A 12,970-nucleotide genomic window follows, 5' to 3' on the forward strand; every position below is an offset into this window, starting at 1 on the left:
TTGTGTATTCCTTAGACCCAAAGAGTTCAAAAGTTTAAAAATCCTTAGAAGACCTTTTTCTTCTGTAAAAACCTCATAATTTGTGATACTGTTTCATGATTTTGGGATGGTGTCCTTTGTGATTTTGGTTATCAGTACTGGGAACAGCTGCAGGGTTTAATTCTCAGTCTCAAGATAGGCCCAAATAAACCTTCTGAGAAGGGAAAACAAGTTGTTTGACTTGTTCAGCTCAATAAAAACAAAGTCATCAGCTTCACTGTTAATTTTTAGCAGAAACATCCAACTGTGAACAATATGAGAAACAGTCAGGGGAAAAAAAGCCACATGGATCTTTTTCATCTGGATCCCCAGACGCGCTATCATAGTTACTGTGCTGGGCTGCTAACACTTACACAATAAATCGTGGTCCAAATTTATCCCAGGTGTAATTCAGCAGAGTTACTACAGGAATGAATTGCTCCATTCAGATGTGATTACCCCTATTTATTATAAACTCTTTTGATAACTTGTCATAAATCTTGAGTATTTCTAGCTTCCATGCCAGCAGTACGAGCAACCCGCTTCATGTGACTGCAGCAGAGGTGGCAGTTTGGCTGACAAAGAAAGAGATTTTCAGGCACAGGTGTACTTTGCTGCTATCTGAGGCAAGATAAAGACTGCATTCAGAAAAGAGGTCAGTTTAGAGCATTTGTAAGGAACTTCATAGTTTAATGTATTTGTTTAGTGTGCAGTTGTTGGGAGGCCTCCAGAGGTCTCTGGTTATGCCAACCTACTCTGCTTTTTCACATAAATAAGCAAACAGAAGGTCTGCAGTGAAAAACTGCAGACTAATGTGATGGTCTTGATGTTTGGATGGGATGTACGCATTCCTCCTCATCTCACCCTGCAAAGCTGGAAGAGCTCTCACATAGCCACCGTGAAGCGTTGAATCCTGTCACATGCTGCTGTCCTCTCCACTGCAGCCCAGCCAGGAGAGCACCCGCTCCCGCGCCTGGTGCAGGACAAGGAAACCTTCAGTCTCCAAGACCTGGCTGTTTTCCCAGTTGCTTATCTTCACATACAGTCCCCAAAGAGCAAAAAGACTCTGGCAACACAGACGAAGTCAGCTTGAAAAGAAGTGTAGGAGAAGCCTGGAAATGTGTAACAGGGGAAGAGAGACCTTGCAGTGGGAAGAGCAGCAGCCCGAACCTCCTTTGGTACTGCCAGGAGTCACCCCAAGTCATCACCACCCTGCCCAGGCTGGGACCAGCATCCTCCCCTGGAAGAGCATGGGGACACAGCACCTCTCCAGCAAGGGACAGCCAGGGGAGGTGAGCGGGGACCCCGGGTGCTGGGTGTGACGCTGCAGGACATTTCACCCCAGCACGTGTGGTACAAGCACATGTACATCTGGAGCACCCACGTCTACCATGGGAGGGGGGTGCAAGAGGGGACCTGCACCCCTAGTTTTACCCCAGCTGTATTATGGAGGTTTATCTGTTGAATTAATTGATATTGAACCTGAATGTACTGTTCAGCGATTGTCAGTTAATTACATGTGATTATCAATAAATTGCTTTGAACATGATTTGGGCTTAAAGCACATGAATCTACTCCCTGTAAAAACCAGTAGCATTACTTTTTCATGACACCAGTAAAATGTCTCATCATATTTAATGGTGACTGAGACCCTTATTTCCACTGATTCTTTGTTAGATCTCATAGGCAACATAAAATACAGTGTAATAGCACTGCAGTGTAATAGCATCATCCTTACGCCTCCACTACTAACAAAACAGTACTGCAACAATTCAGTTTTTAAATTTGTAGCTCATTTATCCATTTACTAATGTGCCTCAGAAACAATTTACAGTTAACTACCAGGTGGATCTGGAGAAAATACAGACCTAATATGGCAAGCCATCGTATTACACCCGTTACACTTTCTTCTTCAACAGTAACATCTTCAATCAAATTAAATCCAATGCTAAACTTAACTATTGCAAGCAGAAGCTTGCCAGCTTCCTGTTCACACCCTTTAAGCACAGCAATTTTGCAAATGGGTATGGCGAAAACAAATCCCCTGAGCCTTGTTTATTTTGCCTGGTAATTGATGAGTAACCTTGGGGTACAGATATGCATCACACTGATGGAGGCTGAGCACAAACACTTATTGTGTTCTTTTGTAGGTAATGGGTTTCCTTCTGAGAGCCTCAAAAGCCGTTTCCTCTTACAAGCATGCTAACATGAGGCACAGGGTGACAACCATTTTATTTTTACTGCAGGAAAGGGTAACAATCTGGTTAGCGATCTGACTTCCCATCTAACCACTCCTGTTTGGGCACAGCAGAAGGAAGACCTTCATGTGTCTTGACAATTTATTTGATTGAATTACACAGAAAAAATAAAAAATCAGGACATGTTTTTCCGATTATTGATTTTTATGCTGTTCATGTTGTCTTTCGCAGCAGCCAGTTTTGCTCAAAGCTCTACCTCACCTAAAATCCAAAAAGTGAGGAAAATTTCCCCTTTTTCTGTGACTTGCCAGTTAGTGGCTTCCTGAGCCAGACATCAAATTATTTTGTATAGCTGTCTATGGACTTTTTTTCCCTAGAAGTATGTAACTGCTTTTGGATATTTGTTGTTATAGAGTGGTGCATGCTTTGTAGTCTGTATCCTGAGACTGAAATGTCACGAAGCAATGATACTTGCCATAGAGGGGGTAATTATCATACAGCCCAATCCAAACACATGTAAGGATTTGCTCAAGTCTGAAGCAACTCTGCATAGAGTTTAACAAAGATTTAATTTTGCAGCACTGTCATACTGGTCTGTTTTCTTAACTGATAGAGCAAAGCTTTTTAGACTCAGAGGATGAGGTCAGTCCTCACACCAGCTATAAGTGACTATAGTCATTCATGGACATCTACAGCTTTTTGGGCATTCACCACCTGAATTTAAGAAAAGAACTGCAAAGGTCACCTTCCCACAAGAACATGCTTTAGCAGCTGTTGCATCAGCTGTTACTAATTCTACAGAAAATAGGATGTTTCAGGAACAAAGCAGACTCAAGAACACCATGAAGACACTAAGACACCTGATGGGAATGCGGTTATCATTCATCTTCCCTCCACTAGAGCAGACGATAGCAGAGGTGTACTCCTGTGGAGGCATGAGAAGGTGAGCAGGAGGAACCATGAAAAGATACCACGAAAAGATACGCCACACAGAGTCAAGTCACAACCAACTTTCTTCCCTTGTCAAACGGAGACACACCATTAACTACACAAGGACACAAAGGAATAAGAGACTGCAGTGGCCTGAACAGCAAAAATTTGCATGCAAAGTCAACTGCCTACTACTGGATGTATTTAGGTTTATGTGTGATAAATAGGCCCAGATCCATTAGTCGATAGATTGGCTCCTTGTTACCCTACCACATAAGCGAAGGAAGGAAGAAAGGGAGGTGTTCACAATGCCAAGACAAAAAGGCTTGTCTCCTTCTGCAGCCAACAGGAAGAATGAGGTGGCCCCTTTCACAAGTAACTCAGAGCAGTAGGCTCCTGTGTAGATGAGTGCCTCACATCTTGAATGATGTTGAATGGATCTCCTACTGATTGTGCCTGTTCCTCTTGATGATCATATAGGGACCTTGGACTAACAGATACCACTTTTGATTCCTTTGCCCACACGCTGACATCTACAAAGTAGATATCCATATTTGATCTAATTGTCAAGGCTCTAAACTTAATGGAGGCTCACTTTGAACTCAATGGATAGTATAACCATCTCGAGTCCTTTTCTTTCACTCTCAGACAGCTAAAATAGATAAAAATTGCCCATCACTTTCCATCGTGCATAAACAGTGTCTAAGATGACTGTTTCAGATGCAGACATCTACATTGTGGGCATACAAAACCAGAAGGATAGGATTCATTCCTGAATAAGGTGAGATGAATCTCATCAATATGAGTCTGTGTTCAGTTAATTCAGTATTCTGCCCTTAGCAGCAGTAAATCACTAAAATGCAAAGAAAGACCCAATTCAGTTGGGCTAACTGTGATCATTACTGACTTTAGAAGCCTCTCCAATTAATGAACCATTCACAGGAAGCTCTGACTTTTCATCTAACATACTTATGAATTTTAAATATCCACTAAATAGTTTCCAGTAACAACTGTATGATTTGCAAAGTATCCATTTCAATCAATCATCATATGCCCAGGATCACACAGTTATCTATATCACCTCATTCAGTGTTTGAAACAGTGGCCTGGTTTAAATCCTGATGAAGACATTGAATAATATCCATTGAATTAAATCGGTTTTGCCTCTTGACCAAGGAGATTATCAAAATATGAATATCAGGGTAGAAACTTCCTAGTACTATTCACATGAAAAATGCTATTCCGGGAATCACCAATACCTCCACAAATACCTGATTATTTTCTTTGGAGATGTCAGGCAACTATGAAGGACAACAAACTGACCATGGCATTTTTCTTCATGAAAATAATATCACCCTCCAAGCCAAGTGGATCTATGGCTAAAAATATGCAATATCTGCACGTGTTCTATCTAACCAATAGTGCTACAGATAAAAAGGAGATCTCCTATAACCTTGGAGATGCCTATCCCATGCTGGAATCATGAAGTTTGCTCTCTTATCTTGCTCAATCGGCCTGAATAGTTGTAATTATCACTCCAGATCTGATGTTTTAAAGATGGCTTTTGTTCCACACTGTAACGTGACACGGACTGGTCTCAGACCATCGGTTACCAAATTATAAAGGCAATGTTTTCTCTTCATATCTCTCTCTCTCTGTCAAACCTTCTGTCAGCCCCTTTTTCTAACCTGTCTAGGTTCCTTGATATGGCAAACATACTCTCCATATATCAACCACCCACCAATATGATACTGTCCATGAACTTGCTGAGAGTGAACTGCCCCATCATCCAGATTATTAATAAAGACATCAAGCAGTATTTGCCCCAGTAATTTACCTTCAGGGCTGCCACTAACACCAACTGCCATTTGGACTTTGTACCACTGAACATCACTGTCCTGGTTTCAGCTGGGATAGAGTTAACTGTCTTCCTGGTAGCAGGTACGGTGCTGTGTTTTCGAGTTAGGTATGAGAAGAATGTTGATAACACACTGATGTTTTCAGTTGTTGCTGAGTAGTGTTTAGCCTAAAGTCAAGGATTTTTCAGCTTCTTATGCCCAGCCAGCAAGAAGGCTGGAGGGGCACAAGAAGTTGGCACAGGACACAGCCAGGGCACCTGACCCAAACTGGCCAACGGGGTATTCCATATTATGTGATGTCAAGCCCAGTACATAAACTGGGGGGAGTGGGGGCGGGAGGATCACGGCTCGGGGACTAACGGGGCATCGATCCACCGGTGGGTGGTGAGCAATTGCACTGTGCATCATTTGTATATTCCAATCCTTTCATTATTACTGTTGTCATTTTATTAGTGTTATCATCATTATTAGTTTCTTCTTTTCTGTTCTATTAAACTGTTCTTATCTCAACCCACAAGTTTTACTTCTTTTCCCAATTTTCTTCCCCATCCCACTGAGGGGGGGGGAGTGAGGGAGTGGCTGCGTGGTGGTTAGTTGCTTACTGGGGTTAAACCACAAGAATCACTCTCTAAGCCCAATGGTCCAGACAATTTTTCACATGCTTTATCATCCATTCATGCAGTCTTTATCTCCTACATTTGACCATAAGTTTACCGTGGGACATTGCTAAACTGAAGGCAATCAACATCCACTGCTCTTCTCTTGTCTTCTCATCACTGAAAGTAGTCGGTTGTTAAGCAGTATGCTCTACTGGCATTTTAAATGTTTTGTTTCATTGGGTTTTTTTGCGGAGAGAAAACAGTATGAATAGAAGTCATAGAAATCTAAGCACCTAAATATCCACTTGACATCAATCATAAAAAACACTGCAATGTCAATGAAAGCACAAGCAGCATTTTCTCCTGCCTGTTGATAACATTAAAGTATATCAAATGCATACAGCCCTGGTGAGAAGAGACTTTTGGTGTCCTCTTTTCACTGCCTTAGAGCTGCAAGGGACACCAGGGCACTCCAGCATGATTTCCTAGTGCTTCAAATTCTGTGTTCCCAGCTTGAAATGACGGGTAGGTGGCCCAAAAAATGAGCACTGGGTTGCAGTGCTTAGCTAGTCCAGTGACCCATGGAGGATTGTGGGTTTTGCTTTTTATTTTCTTTTCTGTATTGCTACTACTGAAGAAAGAGATCTTTATTGGGGTGCTGAGGACTTGATATTAAATGCTGGCTTTCTATGGCTTGAGAGAAAATAAAGATATTTGCAGTTTTGTTCCCGCTCCCCTGGAATGTTATGAGATGAGATCCTGCCTAGAGTCTGAACTTCTTTCTTCCTTTGCCACTGCCTATTTCTGTATGAGTAAATTTAACAGCACCAGGGCACAGGTGCAGGAATTCAACATCCATGCTGTTAAAAAGATAAAAAAGCCCTTAGCTGGTTTGGCCCAGACCAACCAGCAGCCTCCCAAATGGTTCATTCCCCAGCACGATTTGGGAGCAGTTCAGACCAGGGACCTTTCCCATCAAGCACTGGATATTGGATGGAAGGGAATGGCACAGCACAGCACTGGCTGTGCCAGCTCAAAGCTCCACAACAGCTCCTGGCACTGGCCAGTTTACTAGTAGAGATGCAATACTAAATGCTTTCCCAATCAAATCAGAAGCAAATCCAGCTTCTTCCCCATGTTGTAATTCAAATGGCTTCCCTCTCCCCTCTCCAAGGGTGTATAGGACTTCTCCACTGTTACTGAGGAGTTGGAATATTTTTCCCAACACCTGGGTTTCTCAGTACCTGACCTTAATGTTTCCTCTCCGTGTCAGACAGAGACTGCTGCTGTCTTTGAAGAAATTCAGTACTAATAGCACTGTCTAGCAGGGAGTGACAAGCTCAGAGAATCAAAGACAAGAACATAAATCTAACAACTTCCAGCTCAGGAGCTATCTCCTCCCTCCCCACAGATAGGGATACAAGATTGAAGGGAGGCAGGGAGATTTATTGGGAACAGGTAACAATGTATGAGGAATGAAGGAACAAGGGTTAAACTCTTATTAAGGAACTCAAGAAAGCAAGACGTTTCCCTATACCTTAATATGCACAAATCACTTCTAAGTCCCTCTGAAGACTCCTAAGTTGATTGGTTTTGCTGTATTTTCTCACCCTGGGACAGGGAGATTCCACTGCTGTGACACTTGACAGGCTAAACAAGGTCACTTTCTCCCTTTCCCACAGGGACATTCCAGCCAGGTTCTGCTGGTTTGCCCCATCCCGGTTTCTCCTAGAGATAAATCTAGGAGATTTAAGTGTGATAGATGCAATGTGGGAGCACTCTGGGTCCCTGAAACAAAGGATTTGCAAAACTTACAAACACCTCCAGGAGCTGCAGGACCAAGGTACAATTCTTGCTCGCTTTCTGCTTTGTGTCAAGACAGACTGCCCTTGTCACCACTTTCCTTACGGGCAGCTGGGCAGCCCCTGCACAGGGAGCCACGTGCATCATCAGACCCCCCAGAAGAAAGCTCCTCTGTCGCTCTCAATGTCATAGAATCACAGAACCATTTAGGTTGGATCTTTAAGATCATCAAGTCCAACTGTTAACTTAACACTGCCAAGTCCACCACTAAACCATGTCCCTAAGTGCCACATCTACACATCTTTTAAATACCTCCAGGGATGATGACTCAACCACTTCCCTGGGCAGCCTGTTCCAGTGCTTGACAACCCTTTCGGTGAAGAAATTTTTTCTAATATCTAACTTAAACTTCTCCTGATGCAAGAGGCTGTTTCCTCTCATCCTAAAGATGTCCTTCAGCCTCTTCTGCCTGTTCTCTGCTCTCCAGGCCTGCTAGGATACTCTCAGGGGAGTATGTCATCCATCTCAGTGTTAATTAATTTATTGGGGTCTGTTAGATCAATGCTTCAAGAGCTGGGAAAATTTGAAAAGATACATACAAATAGCAAGGGACCTGAAAAGTTTACTGGAGCCCTCCGCTGTTTTCCATTTCTTCATCCCAGGTGGCTCTACATAAACTACTTTTTTTTTAGTTATAGTGTTAATTATGTTGGAAATCCTTGCTCAAACAGACAAGATGATCCCAGATGAGCTCTTTACGTGGACTAGTCTAAATTAAGGCATGAAAACCTTCTTTCTAGATTCAGAGACTTATTTGTCCCAAAGGAGCTCAGCTATTTCAGCTGACTGAGGATGGTCCCTGTTAAAAACTCTAACATCATTGACATTGACTGTTTCAAAAATTGGGCCCATACCATTTTTACAGGCAGTGGAACTGGCTGAAGGAGAGTTTGGGTTGTAGAAGGTGATTTTACCCAAAGATAAAGTAAATTTTGTCCTTTCTGCTCTGCTGAAGTAACCTCAGCTTCCACCTAATCACTGACTCCCTGCCACAGGAGGAAGAAGACCAGACAATATGACAGTGCTAAGCTCAGCTTACTAAGTGAACCAAGCAAGGAACAGGCTGTGTCAGGAAATGCCTGGCTTGAAAGGTCCACAATGTAGAAATCTGCCTACCCCTAAAATACATAGAAGCTAATTTTCTTAATATTTTTGAGAAACTGGTGATTTGAAGCCCATAACAGATGAATGTGAATAGTCATGATGGTCATCAGGGCCAGCTTGCAGATCCACACAAAGACTGGGTCAGGACTGGAAACAACCTATTACAAAATAGGATTTTTAATCTTGCCCTAGAAGTGCCATTGACTGACTTTCTTTCTAAGTGAAAAAGCAATTACCATTTTCTCCCTGCCACCAAAGCTGCTTCTGCCTTCCTGCCTCCCATCTCCCATAATTAGAGTGGACACACATAAAATTTGATATTAAAATTGAACATCACTGAGGGGATGGAAACCTCCAGGAAGAAGGACAATTAAGAATGGGTATCCTAGAGTTTTACAATAACTTGTGTTGCAGCCTCCAAAAACTGTCACAAAAACGTAGATCACTTCCTTTACAGTTAAATGACTACAAGATAACTATGTGGTCCTATTTCACTAATGTCTTTGAACATGACAGTTGTATTGAAAAAGTTAAGGATTATTAAATGGGATGAAGTAAGTAAAAAATATCAATAGTAGTTACTACTAATGATCATTTGTTGCACTCTCCTGAAGAGAAAGAAAAATGGTTTTTTGCTTAATGGCACACACAAATAACATACATACCTTAATCAATGTTTTTTCCCATGCTAAGTTATAAACCTTCTCGTTGTAAAAGTTCTGTACAGATATAGAAAGAAGTCTTTGCTTTTGCTAATAAACTTACATCAAGAAATGCAGCTACCGATAAAAACCCACCCCCCCCCCCCCCCAATATAAGTTGCTTTTTAAGTGCAGATGAATCAGGTTGAATGAAGAAGAAATCTACATATTTGTGCTGAGCCAGTAGTTTATATTTTCTGTCACCTTTGGTCTAAATTTCAAGTTGTAGGACAGCTTCCTTTATATTCATAGTTGATCACAGTCCAGTCACGGGTGGGCTTATGCTCTTCCTCAGTCACTGCATCCATGTGTCCGAACTGAAAATTAAGGATATTTAGCATGTTTGTTTCTGTGCATATCTGTTTAATTATGCCAGACTGGGCAGCTGGTCACTTTGCAAAAAGACCAAAACCAACACATTTTCTTTTATTCTTTTTTGGGACAATACCAAGTCATTAATGTTTACTTATTTTTTCATTTTAATTATGGGGCAAAAGAATCTATTTTTTCTGCTTGGCATTGAAAGATTTGAGGTTAATTTTATAGCTTATGTGATTTTTTTCAAGGATTATGTCTATAAAAAATAGATTTTACAATTCTAGTGAAAAACAGCCAATTGTAGGGGCTCCATGGCCTCCCAGAAACAACAATTTGAGTGCCAGAATGCCATGTTCCATGCTGCTGTCTCGCCAAGATGGGAATCTCACTATAGTTGTTATTTTCAGGCTATCACTATAATCATTATATTGCAGTAGTAACAGAAAAGGCCCTTACTATAAAATCCTGCACACAGTAGCAAGAATAGAAAAGTCCTTATTATAAATTATTGCATGACATAAGCTAGGCAGTTTATCAGTTATTGGTAAAAAAAACCTGAAAAATATCCAGATCGTGGGTCAGAATGAGAAGCTGGGAAACAACATATGGATATGGGCTGTTGTAGTCAAGGAGGGAAAAGTGGAAGAACTGGCTCCAAAGAGGTTAGAGTTTAAAGGAGAATGGAGGTATCCTTGATATTCCCAGACAGAGCTCTTCTGAAGTGAGGGGTGTTCCCCAAAGGTCTTAAATGACTACAAGTCATCTCCTAGTTAAGCCAAGGTGGCTGAAGGGAATAAATAAATAGCATCATATTCCTCTGAGGAAGCCCTCCAATAAGTTTCTTGTGTATTAAGCTTCCAGTTTTAGACCAGCCTGCATCCCCAGCTTTTTCTAGCACAAGAGTAACATGCATCTTACAACTTGTTTTCTAGAAGTTTCTTTCAACTTTAATAATAATTTGCCTACAACTGGCTGACTGGGTCACCTTCCATCCAAAATGCCATTTGTCCTAGGTCTTTCTATTTCCATGCCTGCACAATTCAGTGACATTTTGCTCCATCTGTCCATCTGGTTAGCACACCTGCCTTCTCCTCCTCCAGGTACTGAAGCTGATGACTATGACAAATAAAAGATTAGGCTGAAAAACAATGCAGTCTTGTTACTTCATCACACGCTATTTTTAAAGGTAAACGTCAATGAAGTTCCAACTCACTTTTTATTTCAGCAGTAATGGTCCCCTGAAGATTTGCAGGGACTGAAAGTCAAAAGGAAGATATAGGGAAGCAAGTCTATTGTTCGAGCAGCCTGAAGCATCACAGCCACGCATGACCTGCAAAAGAATTGAATCAGTTCCTTCATTTTTAGATCACATTGCCCCGTATATTATAGGCTGTTCGAAAATAATTTTGTACAGAACAAATTTTGCTGATTGTTAAGGAGGGCCAAGATTTTTTCAGCATGAAACAAGCATTCAGTTTAGACTGGAAAAGAAGACAAAGATGTAACAAACCTATGCTATATGTTGTTGGTTTTTTCATTTAACATAAAGAGGAAAGGCATAGCTTCCAAACTGCACTGCAAGAAGCTTCACAATACATATACCTTTATGTACAATATACAAATGACTTTGTGTGTGTCTGAGAGAGAGAGAACAGGGAGAGCAAAAGTGATTTAATTTGTGGTTTTCCTTAGTAGCATTTCATAGTAGATTATTTTATTAGTCCATGGCCTCATGATCCATGGGCCTTCACTTTCCCAAACTTTACTAAATAGAGATGACAGATGTGCTCCTCCCAGTGTCAGTACTTTGCCTGAGCACCCCTGAAGTTAGTGAAAACATCAATGTGCACAAAGGAAACCGTTACAAGTGTCTTACACACGAAAGGACCTGTGACATGTGGCCATCCCCTTCTTATTCAGCTTTTTATTTTTTCATATGAGCTGGGACAATTCATAAAGGAGACTTCTGCAATTCTAGTTGAGTTCAGTAAACTGGTCAATCAATGACTGAGCAGCCTCTTTGCACTGAATCAGGTATCCGATCCAGACTCTCAGACTAGGAAGGAACAACATCAAATAACCCAAGTAGTTCCCACTTCCACGGGAGCAGTTGGGATGGCTGCAGAGTTGTTTGGAAGGAACAGACATAATTTTGCATAAGCCTTACAAAACCTGGATAGAAAAGAAAGGAAGGTATTAAACCTGCTTCTTACTACAGGATGCTTATGAACTTGCCTGTCAGTAAAAGTTTGCCTCAGGTTTCCCTCAGGAGACGAACCTGGGGTTCAGGAGATGTGGATTCCTCTGACTTCATCTGGATATCTAAAGGCTAGCTGTCTAGATTGAGGACTTAGATCCTGCTACTCTTAATGAAAATAAAGAAGTAGAGGGTAATTTGTCCTTCTCTGAAATACATGCATACAAGATTAATTGCTCTCTGGCACCTGGCAAGCCAATCTTTCCGAAGGATCTCCAGTGAGACATTGCACCTGCCTAAGTAGCCGGTGCAGAAGGATGTCAGACAGGATTTCCCTCTAGAATCCTTCAAAGGCAGATCCTGCAAGACACTGGCTACTCAAGAAATGGAGATATTTGCTTCCAGCAAAACTGTTTCACCATTAGTCTAAAATTTAGGTTCAGCCTGACAGCCTCAGTTCCCAGGAGAATTTTTGGCCAATTTTCAGTCCTGCTCTTCAGGAATCAAGTGAGGAACCCAACATAAGACAATTAATTAACAAGACCTATGTTCGCTTTGTAGTTGGAAGGGGAGGACTCTTTCATGGCAACACACAGGAGGGAATGCCAGATAGGTGGAAACATCTCCAAATCCTCTGTGGCAAAGTTATTTTGAAATGAAATTGATCTTTGGAAACTCATACAAAAGTTAATTCTAGAAAATACCTCCCAGGTATTTACTCTGGGATAGAGGAACATCCAGCTTCACAGGAAATATGTTAAGAATGTTTCTGAACATGTCCCACAGCTAGAGTGGAAACACAGAAAACCTAAGCCTGATTGCAGCAGATATGGGGCAGATATCAGGCTGACAAATTAAAGGAACCAACTTGGCACTTTCTGCAGTTGGTTAACAGGAGGGGTTGGAGCCCTGATTCCACAGTGAGGGGCTGCACCTCACAGAACCGCCTGTAACTGGTGAGCTGTCTGAGGAAGAAAGGAAGAAATGGACAGGCCCATGACAAGAAAAACCATTTCAATATTATCACGTCAACACTAGTGCTTCGGTGATTCCTCTGGTCAGTGCCCTGCAGTGCGGGTGGCTGCCATCCCACGGGTGGGATCACACTCTGCCCCGTGTGCAGCTGAATATCACCCTGAGGTGCAAGTCTGAGCGATGAAACAAGTGTTTGCTGGTCTCTGCC

This window comes from Aquila chrysaetos, chromosome 15 (genome assembly GCF_900496995.4).
Source record: "Aquila chrysaetos chrysaetos chromosome 15, bAquChr1.4, whole genome shotgun sequence".
Lineage (NCBI taxonomy): Eukaryota > Metazoa > Chordata > Aves > Accipitriformes > Accipitridae > Aquila > Aquila chrysaetos.